The 15,017-nt window shown below is 45.4% G+C and overlaps 1 long non-coding RNA gene across 2 annotated transcripts in view; it reads right to left on the bottom strand.

Moving 5' to 3' along the window:
• Nucleotides 1–2,895: 2,895 nt before the first annotated feature.
• The window catches only part of LOC308354446, a 40,587-nt gene continuing 28,465 nt past the window's right edge, over nt 2,896–15,017 (bottom strand). Inside the window, exon 4 of one of the 2 annotated variants that reach the window (XR_013967864.1) lies at nt 2,896–4,034. This is a non-coding gene — a long non-coding RNA (uncharacterized lncRNA). The remainder of the gene's footprint in view (nt 4,035–15,017) is intronic. The other variant, XR_013967863.1, reaches the window with a different exon arrangement.

The following is a 15,017-nucleotide window of genomic DNA, read 5'->3' as shown; positions in this document are numbered from 1 at the left end:
AGCTTTGGGTGCTGAGTACATGGGTGTAGGCTTTGGGGCTAAGGAGGGACAGAACCAGGGGCTAAGGAAAGGCCCCCAAGTACTACCGATCCCCAAGTGCTCTTAGGGACAGCCCGGAGCCTGGCTCCAGAGCCCAGAGCCCAGACAGTTCAACTTCCTCAGGTCCCCATAGGGCCCAGGATCCTACCTCCATACCACCCCATGCAGGCTCCCACTGTAAGTCATGCCTGCAGTATAAGAGCACATGCATAGAAATAAACAGATGCACCTGTCACTCCCCGACCACAGGAGAATACACGTGTGTACACGTGGACACACACGGGCAAAGCCTACCTAAACATAGTAGGTGCCCACAGCAGCAGCAGTGTAAGGTCGACATGAAGCCTGGCCCAGCCCCGTGGAGTGCACATGTCTGCCCCGGGCCAGGCTTCCAGTGGTTCTACCAGGGCAGCTCTGAGCCCTACAGTTCCGCCCCAGGGCCCCTCTGCCTTCTCCATGCTCTGCCCAAAGGGCTAAGAGTGGATGGCCTGCTACATTCCAACCTGTCCTGAGCACAAGGGTCTCATCGCAGAACCGATTCTGGTGATGGCCTGAGCCCCTCTCCATGGCAGCAATGGCCAGGGCCCCGAGGGAGGCCTGTGGGCAGAAGCCTAGAGTATCGGCCCAGGTTCTGGTTTGTCATCACTGGCCCTCATGAGAGAGAGGCCCTCTGGAAGCTTCCCCTTTCCCTCCTCCACTTGAAACTCTTCCTTTGTGGCTCTCCCCACTTGTATTAAAATCCTTCCCTCTAGGAGACCTCACACAAAATGCTCTGGGCTCCAGAGAACCAGGACGAGACATAGAACCTCAGTTCCACAGGTGCTGACAAGGGGCAAGCAAGCTCTGGTGACAAACTGCAGCAGAGCAGGGATGAGGGACAGCCTGGAGAGTAAGAGGAAATGAGTGATGATGTCCCTGGATCGACCTGGCTGGGACTCAGCATCCCAGAGCTGGGACCATGGTCTCCTTTTCAACTGTGCGGGGTAAACAGGAACCGGCGGCTTTCAGGAGCCAAGTGCCTGGGGAACAGGAATGGTTCTGTGCCGCCCGCCCCGACGCTTGGGGCTAAAGGAACCGTGTGTCATGTAACATTGGGCATGGCTGCCCCAGGGGCAACCCAAGATCCTGGGGTGGGCCCCGGTGCTGCCTGAGCCTGGCAACAGCCCTCCGAGATGGGAGAGGTTTCACAGGTGTTGGTGGGGACTGAGGTCGGCTGTGAGACAAGCCACTTCCTCCCGGGTCTTTATTTACTCGGCAAAGTGAATGGTGCTGTTTAAGAGTGTCGGATCATCACCTCTCTGCCCTCCCCACACCAACCCCTCCTCTGTCCCTAGGCGCCCCTCACTACAGCTGTCACTCATTAGCAGTGACTGTCACTGTTGGAACAGCCCCCATCAGGCTGCAGAGCCAGGATGGGGCAGGAGAATGTCAGCTGACTCAGACAACCTCAAAGGCCAGGGATGGAAACACAGAACCTGTAGCCTAGGTACAGGAGGCACCATTCTACACGGCTCTGCCCTGACCCTCTCCTCAGCCAGAGGAGAAAGAGCAGCTCAGCAGAGCTTTCCCATAAGCCCCCGGCCCTCCCACTCATCAGGCTGAGAGAAGGGCTGGGTGCAGAGAGGCCAGACTGAGGGTATCACCAGCACGAGGCTGGGCAGGCGACAGGTGAGACAGACCCAGTGTACGCGAATTCTCTGACAGAGGGATTTCTCCCTGCTGGTGGAAAAGGCTTCGCATGGAACCATCCACAATTCTTTGCCTTGCCCAAGGGAAGGGGAGTGTGTGTGTGTGTGTGTGTGTGTACATATGATTTTGCAGAATTAGTCATCAGACTAACACCTAATGACCAGCGAACTTAGCAAGGGCTTGGATAAGACGGAGTAGGCTAGAATGGGAGCCCCATCTCCTCGCTCTCTGTTGCACTCTCAACAAATTAATGAGCACCTACCGATGCATGCTAAGCCTAAAGGGGTGTGAGCAGGAGTGCACAGGGAGCCAACAATCGACGAAGGAGACTAAGCTAGATGCAGCCAGAGGGGAGGGCCAGGAGTGGGACACAAGGGGGGGGTGTTCGGAGGAGGAGTAAGTTGCATCCGACTGGGCAATCTTAGGCAGCTGAAGTTGAGTTAGCCGTTTAAAGGCCAGCGGTCAACTCCAGGGCCCGTATCTTCAGGGTATTCAGTAGGAGGTAAGAACAAGGAGAAGCTGAGTAAATGTGCGCCTGATTTACATCTGCCTACACGGAGGTAATTTTCGAGTTAAAATGTTGTCAGAGGGTTGTCACAGTTTTGATCTTTCCTTTCTGTTCTTTCTCAATCCACCCACATTTTCTAGCTAGGTTGGAAAGGGGAGTGAGGAGGACAGAGCCTGGTTTAGATTCAGATTTTTTGGAATTGTTAAAGTTAAACAGGGCTTTTTAAAATGATCTAGTTTTTTCTTAGGAAAATTCAGGCCCAGAGCCCAACATCACGACTGTTCCTTCAGGGAGATTAGAGAGAGCAGGTCGGGAGTTCTAGAGTCAATCCTAAACGATCTCTTGGTGTTGTAGCTTGATTATCTTTCCTGCCTAGTTCAGAGATGCCAAATAATCCCTCTGCTCCCTCCTTCCAGCCAGTACCCTGAAACCTAACCCAACCTGCTCCACTGAAACCTAACGGGGACTCAGCACCAGGCTCTCCTGGCCTTGCTCTTGACTTCCTCTCTGACTGTGGGCAGCTCATTCTCTGAACTGCCATGCCCACTTTCAGATATAACGTGACAGTTTGTGTGAAAGTGCTACGGAAGGTAGGTGTGACGTAAATGCCCGGGGCTATTATTAGTTCTATAACAGAAAACACGAGAAGCCAAGCAATCATATGGTTTCAATGTTCTTGAATATCAGAGTAGAAAGGGGGCCAGAAGGGAAGAAAGACGGAAGGGGAAAGGCCTGCTTACCTGGTATTCTATACTCTGTTCACCGACATGACCCAGCCATCACCAGATAAAGAAATGTGGTGAGTGTGAATTTAAGCCAGGCACCTGGTGTCTGGGGGGCCCGGGAAGTGGGTGTGGGAACTGGCCAACCACTTAGGCAAGGAGCACTGACTACAGATCATTTGCTGTCTTCAGCCCATTCCTGTCCCATATTTTTCACTGAAGTCTTAAATCCCAAGGAACTGGGGCTTATCAAAGAGGTGAACAGAAAAGGGATATAGTAAATGTCTGGGCTGACAGAATCAGGATTCAGAATTACATCAGGGGGCCAGAGAGATAATACTGAGCAAAGATCATTGTAAAGTCCTCCACTGAGTTAGAGAAAGAAAATGTGCAGAAGCCCAGTCATTTCGTGTCAAAAAACATGGACATTTCAGCTGCTAAGTTCAGCATGGGCTAGCCCCGTGGGAAATGCCTGAGAGACAGGGGACCATGGCTTCAAGGGGCATCACACCACAGTCTCTAGGGGCTCCAGGCTGAAGGAGCTCACTCCCAGCTCATGGCAGAAGATTCAAGCCATCCTCAACACCACAGCTGATCACGGACAAGCTGAAATACCATATGTGACTGTGCCTGCCATGAGATGGTCGTCTCTGAGCCACACCCAGCAGAACTAACAAATGGCTGAAGGAAGGCGATCAAGATGGCGAGGGTCTGGAAACTGGAAACTGAAGATGGGAGGAGAGGACTTGGTGCTGTGGCAGCAGGTGAGCAAACCAGAACAACCAACAAGGTTGCTGTGTGCTCTTCTGAAGGGCTTGGTTAGAACAACCTGCTGGAGTTCTGTGGCTCACAGAAGCTCCGGTGGAATGACTATGTCGTGGGTGAGGCCACCCCCTCACAGCTGGAGACCCACGGCTGGGTCTTCAGTGTATTCCGAGAGCACTCACACACTCACTGGCCTGGAAGGGGCCTGGACACCCTTGCGGGCCCTTGAGGAGCTTCCCCTGAACCTCAAGGGCACCAGGTCGGGTAAGGATGGTTCATCTTTCTTGGCCAGAATCACCAGTTTTAGGACCCTAAAAGCAGAAAGCAGGAATGGGGGATATGACAGGTGATTAGAAGGAGGGAATGACAAAGTATTAAAAATAATACAGTGATCACCTGAATTAAGTTTATACAGGTGGGAGGCGACTACCTGGTTGTATCTATGAAATATACCCAAGGCCTGAGTTCCTTCCACCAGAACCACGTCTGGTGACTCCGTTGTCAACCCAGCTGAAGCACACTGCTGTCTGGTGTGGGGGTGGGTAGCTTGATTTATTGGGTCAGTCTGTGGATGTCTGGTAGATAAGCCAGAGGGACTTGGACATGGGTGAGATGACATGACACCCAGCATAGGGTTAAGCAAACTTTGTCAAGTTACAAAATGCTCTCATCCAGTGAATGCCAGAAGGTTGAGTACAGGAGGGTCCTTACCCACCCCCTCCTTTCTACCCTCTAATTCCCATTTGCTGCTTCTAACTTGCTTAGTCCTATCAATGAGGGAAGGGGGGTGGTCCTTGCTTTACCTTCCCAATCTGTTGCATCCTGCTAATCCTTCTTCCAAACGTCTTTCGAATCTGCTCCACCCGTTCTACCCCAGTCACACCCAAGTCACGGTATTAGCTGAGGCCTCATCATCCCTCATCCACCTGGATCAACTCAAAACTGACTTCTCTGCATTGGTTTCTTTTTGTCTAATTGGTTCAGCCCCCAAAGCCAGACAAATCTGCCCCGTGTACACCTCCTGTCATGTCCCTTCCTTGCTCCAGAATATTTAGGGGGCCCTAAATGTGCATCAGATCAAGCCTCGCTCTTTGGTATGAGGTTTGGGGTCACAGCTTTAACCTCCAGCCTTGTCTCCCCACCTGCCCTGACTGAGCCCAGCTGAACGGCTACTACCTTCTTAATCCATTCCCTCCCCTTCCCTTTCAGGGAGGCCTCTGCTAGGAGGGTTGTCCCTCTGACTCTCCCCTACTTTAAACACTTCTCATGTTTTAGCCACCACCTGAAGAGCCCTCTCCTCCACGGGGCCTTTCTGGACCCTCTGCTGACAGCCTCTTCTCTCTCTTCTGACGTCCCTTTAGCACTAAGTGTCTGTTCTATGCTCCAGAAGTTTGTCACCTACTTCTGGTAACATTTCTTCTGCTAAGGTATGACTTGGCTTCTGGATAATGTGCTGGTTTTTACCAGTGTATGTTCTTTCTCCCTACCTAGACCATAAATGCTAATCTCAATCATAGATTCCCAGAGAGTGGAATAGGGATGGTATCTCTCCTCCATCCCAGGGCTAACCACAGAGAGCACTTGAAAAGGCTTGCTGACCAGATGTGCTGAGGAAGAGTGTAGCCATGAGGTCAAGAGACCTGGGTTTTACTTCACTGTTATGATGGGTCATGTGACTCAGGGTATGGCAGGCAAGTTTCCTTCCCTGAAAAACGATGAAGCAGATGGATTGATGCAAACACCCCTTCCAGGTCTAGTATTCTCTGAGTCTAGATGACTGGGGACTGACCCAGCCCTAGGTCTGGCTAGGGAAGGAGCAAGGAAGGCTATGGACCAGCCCTTGGAGAGAGAGAGGGAGAGGGAGAAGGGGAGCTAATAGCTCTGGAGGAAGGAAGGACATGCTGGGCTAATGGGATAATTGGATAATCCTCAGAGCTAGGGGTTGCCAGGCTGGGGCCAGCTGTTAGAAGCAGACACAAATAGCATGAGCAAAACAAAAGCGCTGTTGCAGGAAGCACTTTGCTGAGACGTATGGGGGAGGGGTGGTGGTGACCAGACAGTGGGGGAAGGAGATGGAAGGAAAACTGGAGCCCCCATTCTGTGGGTCCCCCTTAGGAGGAACCCTGTGGTCTGATCCGGTAACAAAGATTCTACTTAGGAGTTTTGGGCCGATTTCTGCATTAGGGGACATTCTTGGAGACCTTGGAGTTATTCTGGCCTTGAGGGTGTTCCTCCACCAAGATGGTCCTTGGGACCATGAAGCCCTCATCCCTGCCTATTGAGGGTTTTCTGCAGATGGGCCATCTGTCTGAAATGTCTGTGAAACTGTTGCTGGGCTCCTGCAAAATAATAATTTTGATGCAGGTCTCAGGGTTTCCTTCATTTCAGGCTAATAAGTAAGTGGATCAGTCAGTGGGGATGGACATAAAACAAAAGAAATTCGAGAGAGAGATCAGGTCTAGGAGTCAGAAACCTGGCTTTTAGTTCCAGCCCTGCTGGGCCACAGAACTCATGATGGGATCTCTCCGGACCTTGGTTAGCCCATCCATAAATGCGGGCAATAAGCAATACCCTTCCTGTAGAGCTGTTGTGTGGAGAAAATGAGATCGCAAGTGGGGAAGTAACTTGAAATTTGTAAAAAACACTTTAGTCCTGACTCTAACTCTCATTTCTAACTATCATTTTAGAAAAGCTATTTCCTTTTTCTGAGCTCCAGTTTTTTCCACTATAAGATATTGAGATCAATTCCCTTCTAACAAGTCTAATCCTCAAAAAAAATAGTATATTTATATCGGTATATATTATAAGAAAAGCATGGAAAAAGGGAAATTTTTTTATTATTCTTTAATATAGATATAAAATACTCAATATTAGCAAACCATATCTAGCAATGTATAATAATAGAAATCATTACTCATTAGGGTTCATCCCAGGAAAGCAAGGATGGCTTAGTAGTAGATAACAAGTCAGTGTTATTCATGTTGATAACTTAAAGAACATTACAGGAGTTTCACAACAGACAGAGAAAATTATTTTTTATTTAAAAATTCAACATCATTCACAGTGAAAACTCTTAGCAAACCAGAAATATGAAAGTATTTTCTTAACCCAATTAAAGAGGATTTTTCAAAACTATATATCAAACATGACACTCAATGGTGGACTTTTCTTTCTAGTAAAGACCAAACACACTGTTCTATACATTATTGTACTAAAGGTCCTAGAGATCACAAAAGACGTGAAAAGAAAAGATTTAAAACTGGAAAAAGAAAAAAAAGTGATATTATTTGCAGATGAATTAACCATCTATATAGAAAAATCAAAAAATTTTACTTGGGAGTATTAATGGAACAAACGAGACTTCACCAAAGCTGCTGGATATAAGATCAATATAAAAAAAAAATCAACGGTGTTTCTATCTATCAGCAAAAACTACTATAAGAAGTAATTTAAAAATATGTCATTTATAACAGCAACAAAAACTAGAGGGTACCTTGGAATAAATCTGACAAATATACACACAAAAGAAGACTCCAATCAATGAAGATGGGCTGTGATCATGGATGGGATAAGTCAGTATCGTAAAACACATTTATCTCCAAATCAATTTGGAGATCAAGTGCAATTCCCTTAAAAATCTTGATAGGGGCACCTGGGTGGCTCAGTGGGTTAAAGCCTCTGCCTTCAGCTCAGGTCATGATCTCAGGGTCCTGGGATCAAGCCCCATATCAGGCTCTCTGCTCAGCGGGGAGCCTTCTTCCTCCCCGTCTCTCTCTCCGCCTGCCTCTCTGCCTACTTGTGATCTCTGTCAAATAAATAAATATTTTTTAAAAATCTTGATAGAATTTTTCAAGAAATTTGACAATTTGGGTCCAAAAGATTGTATGAAAAGAAAAAGGGCCAAGAAGACCTACAATAATTTTCTTCCTAGTGAAGAGTGTGGAAATTTGCCCTGACAGATAGATACCTAAAGCAAAAAGCCCAAGTAATTAAAAGAATGTGATACAGGGACAGGCAAAGAGACAGACTGAATGGAATATAAAGGTTAGATGCAAACTTCTCTGTGTGTGGAAATGTATCATGTGGTAGAGGTCACAGCACAAGCCACAGAAAAAGGAAGGAATGTTCATTAAATGATTCTAAGAAAATGGAGTTTTGATATGGAATAAAACTGAGAACAAAGTACATGTGGGACAAAAACTTTAATACTTTTAAAAGCAAATATCAGAAAATATGTTTATGACGTCTGGCCAAAGATGGATTTCTTTTTTAAAGATTATTTATTTTAGAGAGAGAGAGAGAGAGCACAAGCAGGGAAAGAGGGACAGAAATCCTCATGCAGACTTCATGCTTGATTCCAAGCCACTGAGATCATGACCTGAGCTGAAATCAAGAGTTGGATGCTTAACCAGCTGAGAAACCCAGGCGCCCTGCAAAGATGGACTTCTTAACACACAAAAGCAAATGCTATAAAACCAAACGCTGCTAAACTGACTAATTGAAAATTTTAAAAACTTTTTTTTTTCCAACGAAAACAACATAAAGGTAGGGCAAAGAAAAGCTATAGATTAGGAGAAGGTATCTGCAATGCATATAATCAGTAATCACTAAAGCATTAGTGTCTATAACATGTAACTCTTCTGGAAATAAAAAAAAACTATTAGATAAATGGATGACGTTATGATTAGGTAATTTAGAAGAGACTTAAATGACCAATAAGCATGCGAAAGTAAATTCCACCCCCTTATACATCATTTGTGAGGATGTCAATTGGTCCAACCACAATGGAAAATAATATGGAGTTTCCTCAAAAAATTAAAAATAGATCTCCCTTCAGGCCAGCGATTCCACTACTGGGTATCTACCCAGAGGAAATGAAAACAGGATTTCAACAAGGGACCTTTACTCCCAAGTTTATCACAGCATTATTCACAAGAGCCAAGATATGGAAACAACCCAAATGCCCATCAACAAATGAATGTATAAAAAAGATGTGGGACGCATACATATTGCTCAGCTATGAGAAAGGATATCCTGCCATTTGTGACATGGATGGATTTTGAGTACCTTATGTCAAGCAGAGGAAGACAAGTACTGTATGATAACACTTACATGTGCAATCTTAAACCAGGGTCTCCGGTGGCTCGGTTGGTTAAGCATATGCCTTTGGCTCAGGTCATGATCCCAGGACCCAATCAGGCTCCCAGCTCAGTGGGAATTCTTCTTCTCCCTGTCCCTCTGCCCATCCCCCTGCTTGTGCGCGCTCTCTCTCTCTCAAATAAATAAATAAATAAAATTTTAAAAGATTTTATTTATTTGAGAGAGAGAGAGAATGAGAGAGAGAGAGAGAGCATGAGAGGAGAGAGGTCAGCGGGAGAAGGCAGACTCACTGCTAAGCAGGAACTCCAATGTGGGATTCGATCCCAGAACACCAGGATCATGACCTGAGCTGAAGGCAGTCGCTTAACCATCTGAGCCATCTTAGGTTTTTAGGTTTTAAAAACCTAAAATCTAAAAAAAGTTAAACCTGTAAAAAACAGAATAAATGGTGGTTACCAAGGGCTAGGAGTTGGAGGGATAAGATTGATGGGGTTTAAGGGGACAAACCTATAATAAGTAGTAAATAAGCCATACAGATCTAATTCACAGTACGATCTAGATAATAAAACTGTACTATAATTATATGATAAATATCCCCACACCGGCAGTCATATTACAATATATAAATGTACTGAAGTAACTAACTGTACACCTTAAACTTATACAATGTTACATGTCAAAGTTTTGAAAATTACAAACAAAAGAAGTTTAATCTCATTAGTAATTAGGGAGAGGCAAATTAAAACATACTTTGCAGCTATTCATAGTTAGTCAACAAATTAAGTGTTGGTAGGTCCAGTCATGTGATTAGGGGATTGGGGCTTTAAGTGTGACCTTCAGGGAGGGGAGAAGGCTAGGGATTAATTCAACAAGCCTATGTAATTAAATTCCAAGAAAAGTAAAACTCTGGGGGTGCCTGGGTGGCTCAGTCAGTTAAGCATCTGCCTTCAGCTCAGGTCATGATCCCAGAGTCCCTGGATCGAGCCCCACATCAGGCTCCCTGTTCCGCAGGGAGTCTGCTTCTCCCTCTGTTCCTCACCTCTCTCGTGCTCTCTCTCTCTCGTTCTCTCTCACTCTCAAAAAAATGAAATCTTTAAAAAAAAAAAAATGTAAGACCCTGGACACCAAAGCTTGGGTGACACTGAGCACTTGATAAGGCACGGTGCCCTGGCTAATAATATGCTCCCAGTCCATATGCTGGGAGGGCTATTCCTCCTAACCCCAAGGGGAAACAACACAGAAATTTTAAATTTGGGGCCCTCCCAGACCTCACCTGATGCATCTCTTCTTTTGGCTGCTCAGGATTTGTATTATTTTTGTCATAATAAAACTGAAATTTTAAGTGGTTTTTAAAAAAACAACAACAAACAAAATTGGTGGGGACATGAAGAGCTAGAAATATATAATGGGTGAAGATGCGACTACCCAATGACCTGGCGTTTTCTGTTTCTAGGCCTCAATCTTCAATAAAGACATACAATATAATAAAGACACACACAAATATAAATAAAACCATGTGCATGAATGTTCCTCATGTCCCTGTAATACTGAGAAGCTGAAGGAACCCTCAGAGGTGGGATGGATATATAAACAACAGTCTGTCCCTTCGAGCACATGGAAGACAGAATGAATGAACTTGATACATGTGTACTTACTCTGTACCCGAGTTAAATGTCTCTAGCTATTTCCAGACCATGCTTTGAATTCCTATCTTTAGTGCCAGTGCTCATGGCTGTTGTCCTTTCCCTCACTTTTTGCTCAACAAATCTTAGTGATATACTTTACATGCAGCTTCCTTTTAAAATATTCCTGGGTCCTTTTAATTCTGACATTATAGATGAGAAACCAAAGACCCTAAAAGGTTGAGTCACACTAAGTTCACATGGCAGATGACTGGCAGAATTAGTCCGGGAACCCTGGCCCTCTGCCTTCTTGTATGGTGTAAGTCTACAGGTAAAATCAGAATGGTAAATTCAGAATTTATCCCACCTCAGCGTGGGGCACTCTGTTCCTCACACAACCCTAGATAGCTCTGGCCTCAGTGGCTATCACCACTTCTGGCGGGCGAAGTGTTTGGATCTGACTTAACCACAAACTCTCCATGTGACTCACTAAGTCAAGCTCTGTGTCTTGTTTTTTTTCATTTGGTTGATGCCAATAATCTCTGCCTAGCTATCACATGAACCCATTAATAGAATCAAGTGAAACAAGGGATAAGAAAATGCAAATGTATTTGCAATAAGGGAGAAATTAACTTTTTATTATTTTTAGGATGCCAAAATGCCTGCCCTCTGGCTGAAAGGATCATGGGATGTCCAATTGGTTTAAAAAAAAAAAAAACTGATGTGGAGAGTTTTGCCATTGAAAATAAATGAAGCATGGTGGTGGAGTGGGGGGTGCTGACCTCATACCAGAAGCAGCACTCTGGAAACTCTGCTCCCTTCTCCTGTCTCCTGCTGCTTGTAGCCTCCGTGCCACTGAGCTCTCCGGCACAGGAACACTAGTGGGCAGTCTGGGGTCCCTCGGGGCAGGGCTGGCCAACCCTGACAAAATACTGAAGTTAGCCAAGTCAGGCTTCTACATTTTCTTCCCAGTTCCTTTTCTCCTGGTCTAGCCTTCACTACATCCTTCCTGAGTTACTGAAGAAGGGATTCTATACAACCAACTTCCCCTCTCCCAACTGTTTCCCTCTCCCACTGTTAGGCTTCCCACTGTTGAAGACCTGTAAGGACCCTGAGGTTAGGAACCGTGCCTGGCCCCATCTTTGCAGAGAGTCTGTACTCAACAAATGTCAAACAGGCAAAGGGACTACCGCCTATCTTCCTCCTTAACCAGAAACCTTGTGCTGAGCTTCCTGCTCACAAGGAAATGTCTGATAGGTCCCTTCTCACAGACTCCTGGGACCTATTTCCTTGTCCTCCCCTCCTAGGCTAGATGCTTTGTCCAATAGGCCATGGGAAGTGATGCTGAACCCCAGGGAGATGGTCACATAAGGGAGTGGAGAAAGAAACAACGACTGGGAATGTGTTCACTGGGGGACTCTGCTCCCTACCCTGACTCCTCTGTTGTAGACCAGAGGTTTCACACCACCATGTTCCCCATCATGGGCAGGTAGCCTGGTTCCCCATGGACAGGACTCGTGCTGAGAAATGTTTTGAAGTTAAGCAGGTTATGCTATCTCTCTTTTCTTATTTTTGTTTTATTTATTTACTTATTTTAAGATTTTATTTATTTTTGACACAGAGAGAGAGAACACAAGCAGGGGAAGCGGCAGGCAGAGGGAGAGGGAGAAGCAGGCTCTGCACTGAGCAAGGAGCCCGATGCAGGGCTTGCTCTCAGGACGCCAAGAGCATGACCTGAGCCAAACGCAGACGCTTAATGGACTGAGCCACCTAGGTGCCCCTCTTTTCTTATTTTTTTTTTAAAGATTTTATTTATTTATTTGACAGACAGATCACAAGTAGGCAGAGAGGCAGGCAGAGAGAGAGGGAGGAAGCAGGCTCCCCGCTGAGCAGAGAGCCCGATGCGGGGCTCGATCCCAGGACGCTGGGATCATGACCTGAGCCGAAGGCAGCGGCTTTAACCCACTGAGCCACCCAGGCGCCCCTCTTTTCTTATTTTTAAAAGAAAGAAATGTTTCCTGTTTTCTTCCTTCACAATGCTGTTAAGAATTAAATGTGAATTAATTAATAAAGAATTAAAGATTAAATGTGAAAATCAGTAAGAAGAGAAGCGAGACAGGCAAGACAACCTCAGAGCCAAGCTGGTTTGCCAGGCTTCTCTGACTGTGATCTTTGGGCCACTGCTAGCTTGGACTTCGGTCCAGTAGCTCAGGGCCACCTCTGATGGCCCTCCTCTCACCTGGACCAGGGACATGAGGACCAAACACAGGAGGCCCTGCCCTTCTGAGTGACCTTTTATCTACACAGGACTGTTTTCTCTGCCAAACACACCAAAAGGAAGGAAAGCCAGCAAAACATTAGTTCTTTTCTTAGCTCCTAAATGGCTGACATTTCAGGAAACCAAAATTCTGAATGGGACCAGAGGGCATTTCAATTCATCCTGCCTATCTACAGGCAGAGTCAGTCTAACACAAGGACTCTGTTAAACAGGGTGTACTTTCAGAGGTTCAGGGGATGCCCTTGTCCAAAACTCTCTTCCAAACTTATTTGCTCACTGCTTGAAACTCCATCATTAGAGCTTTATTTCTTTGGCATAAGCCAAATGTAGGTTTTGTCTTCTGCATAATTGCCCACATCACACATATAAAATCACATCAGTCACCTCAATGTGAATGAAATACATTGGTCCTTTCCTGAGAACAGGCTTGGATGGAAAGGAGAGGACAAGAACACTGCAGGCAGTAGCCTCTAAGGCCGGGAGAGGGAAGATGGGAAGGTGTAGAAGAGAAAGGATGTACATGGACATAGAGCTGGTAAAGACTTTCCGCCTGGACAGTCAGGTATGGCCTCCAAAGTACCCAGAAAAGCTACATGTAAAAAAAAGCTGGACCCCCACCCCTTGGCCCCCAACAAAAGATCACATTCTATGATTACATTTCTATCTAGCAAACATAAACTAATCTATAGTGATAGAAAGCAGATCTGTGGTTGCCTGAGAAGGGTTGGGGGTGGTTAAGAGGGAGAAATGACAAGCACAGTGGAGGGGAACATTGGGAGGTGATCAATACCTTGATTATCATGATGGTTTCAGGAGTGTATAGATGGGCCAAAACTTACCAAATCATACACATTGAGTTATGTGCAGTTTACTTATTGTATCTCAGTTAAACCGCAATAACATTTTTGGAAAAGAGTGGAAAAAAAACCCCAAAAAACTATGTGAGTACTGTATGCCTGCCAAGTAATCCATCTCACATGCCTCTGGTAAATTCTGGCAGAAACATGTTTTCCAAGAGCACACCTCCTCTCTCTGAGCATCAGGTATTCGCTCTGTAAATTGATAAAGACGAACTAGACAATCCCAAGGTCCTATCCAGATATCACAGTCTAGATTGTAAGGGTCAAATATGTAAACCAATAGAAAACCATCATTAAAGGCTAAAGGATTGGATACAAATACAAGGCAGGAATTATTAAATAATCAACATATACAGAGATACTGGGTAAAAAGAGTGGATTAAACACATGCATCTAATTTCACTGTATCTAAAACTCCATTAAGAGGGATTTTCCCCTCCCCAAGGGCAAAGTCTCCAATAGGAAATCATAGAAAGAAAAACCGTGACGTCAGAAATGAAAACTTTAGTGAAAGAATTAGAAGACAGATTGAGGAAATTTTCCAGAAAGTAGAGCAAAAAGACAGGAATAGAAACTAGGAAAGAAGAGATGAGAAATTCATCTGAATAGCTGAATCACAGGAGTTTTAGAAACACAACAAAGGACACAAACTAATTCAAGAAAACACTCCAGAATCAAAGGTCATGAGTTATCAGACTGAAAGGGCCACTCAGTGGCCAGCACAATAGGTATGTCACTGTGAAATTTCTTAACACAGGGGGGACAAAGAAATCCTACAAGGTCACATGCAAAGAGGGCTTTGGCCTCAACAGCAGCCCTGGAAGTTAGAAGACAATGGAGCCAGGCTATCAACGTTCTGAGGCAGTCAGACCCAAGATTTCAAAAAATTTCCCACTCATAACTCTCAGGAAGTTCTAGAAAATACATGTCATCAAAAAGAGGGAAGAAAGCAGGAAACGAGAAGACACAGGATCCAGAAACAGGTGATCCAACATAGGGAAGAGGCAGGGAATTCCCCAGATGGTAGTAAAGGGAGGTTCTAGGGTGGCAGCTGTTGGGCCTCCCCCACCTCTGAACAAGAGAGAGGCTCCAAGAGACCTTCCCAAGAACAAACTGAGAAGACACCTGGGTAACTGGCAGAGTTTAAGGTTAATTAGTGCTAAGATCTTAGAAACCTATGTGTATAAAAAAACAAAATAAACAAAAAGGTAATGTTGTAAAGGAAAAACAATCATGGTTGACTATGTGGCTTAGCTGCGAGTGGCATTACACTGTCATAATGACAACTGCACTAATTACTGATCTACCAAAATCGACCATATAACTATATAGAGAATAAGGGGCCCTGGGAAGTGTGCATATGCATAAAAGGGGGTAGTGGAGAAAAGGGAGCTGAATCCTCACCTCCCATTGTGGGAAGTCAACAGATAACGC

The sequence above is a fragment of the Martes martes genome (genome assembly GCF_963455335.1).
Source record: "Martes martes genome assembly, chromosome: 13".
In the NCBI taxonomy this organism is placed as follows: domain Eukaryota; kingdom Metazoa; phylum Chordata; class Mammalia; order Carnivora; family Mustelidae; genus Martes; species Martes martes.
This window is presented reverse-complemented; position numbering and strand designations above follow the sequence as displayed.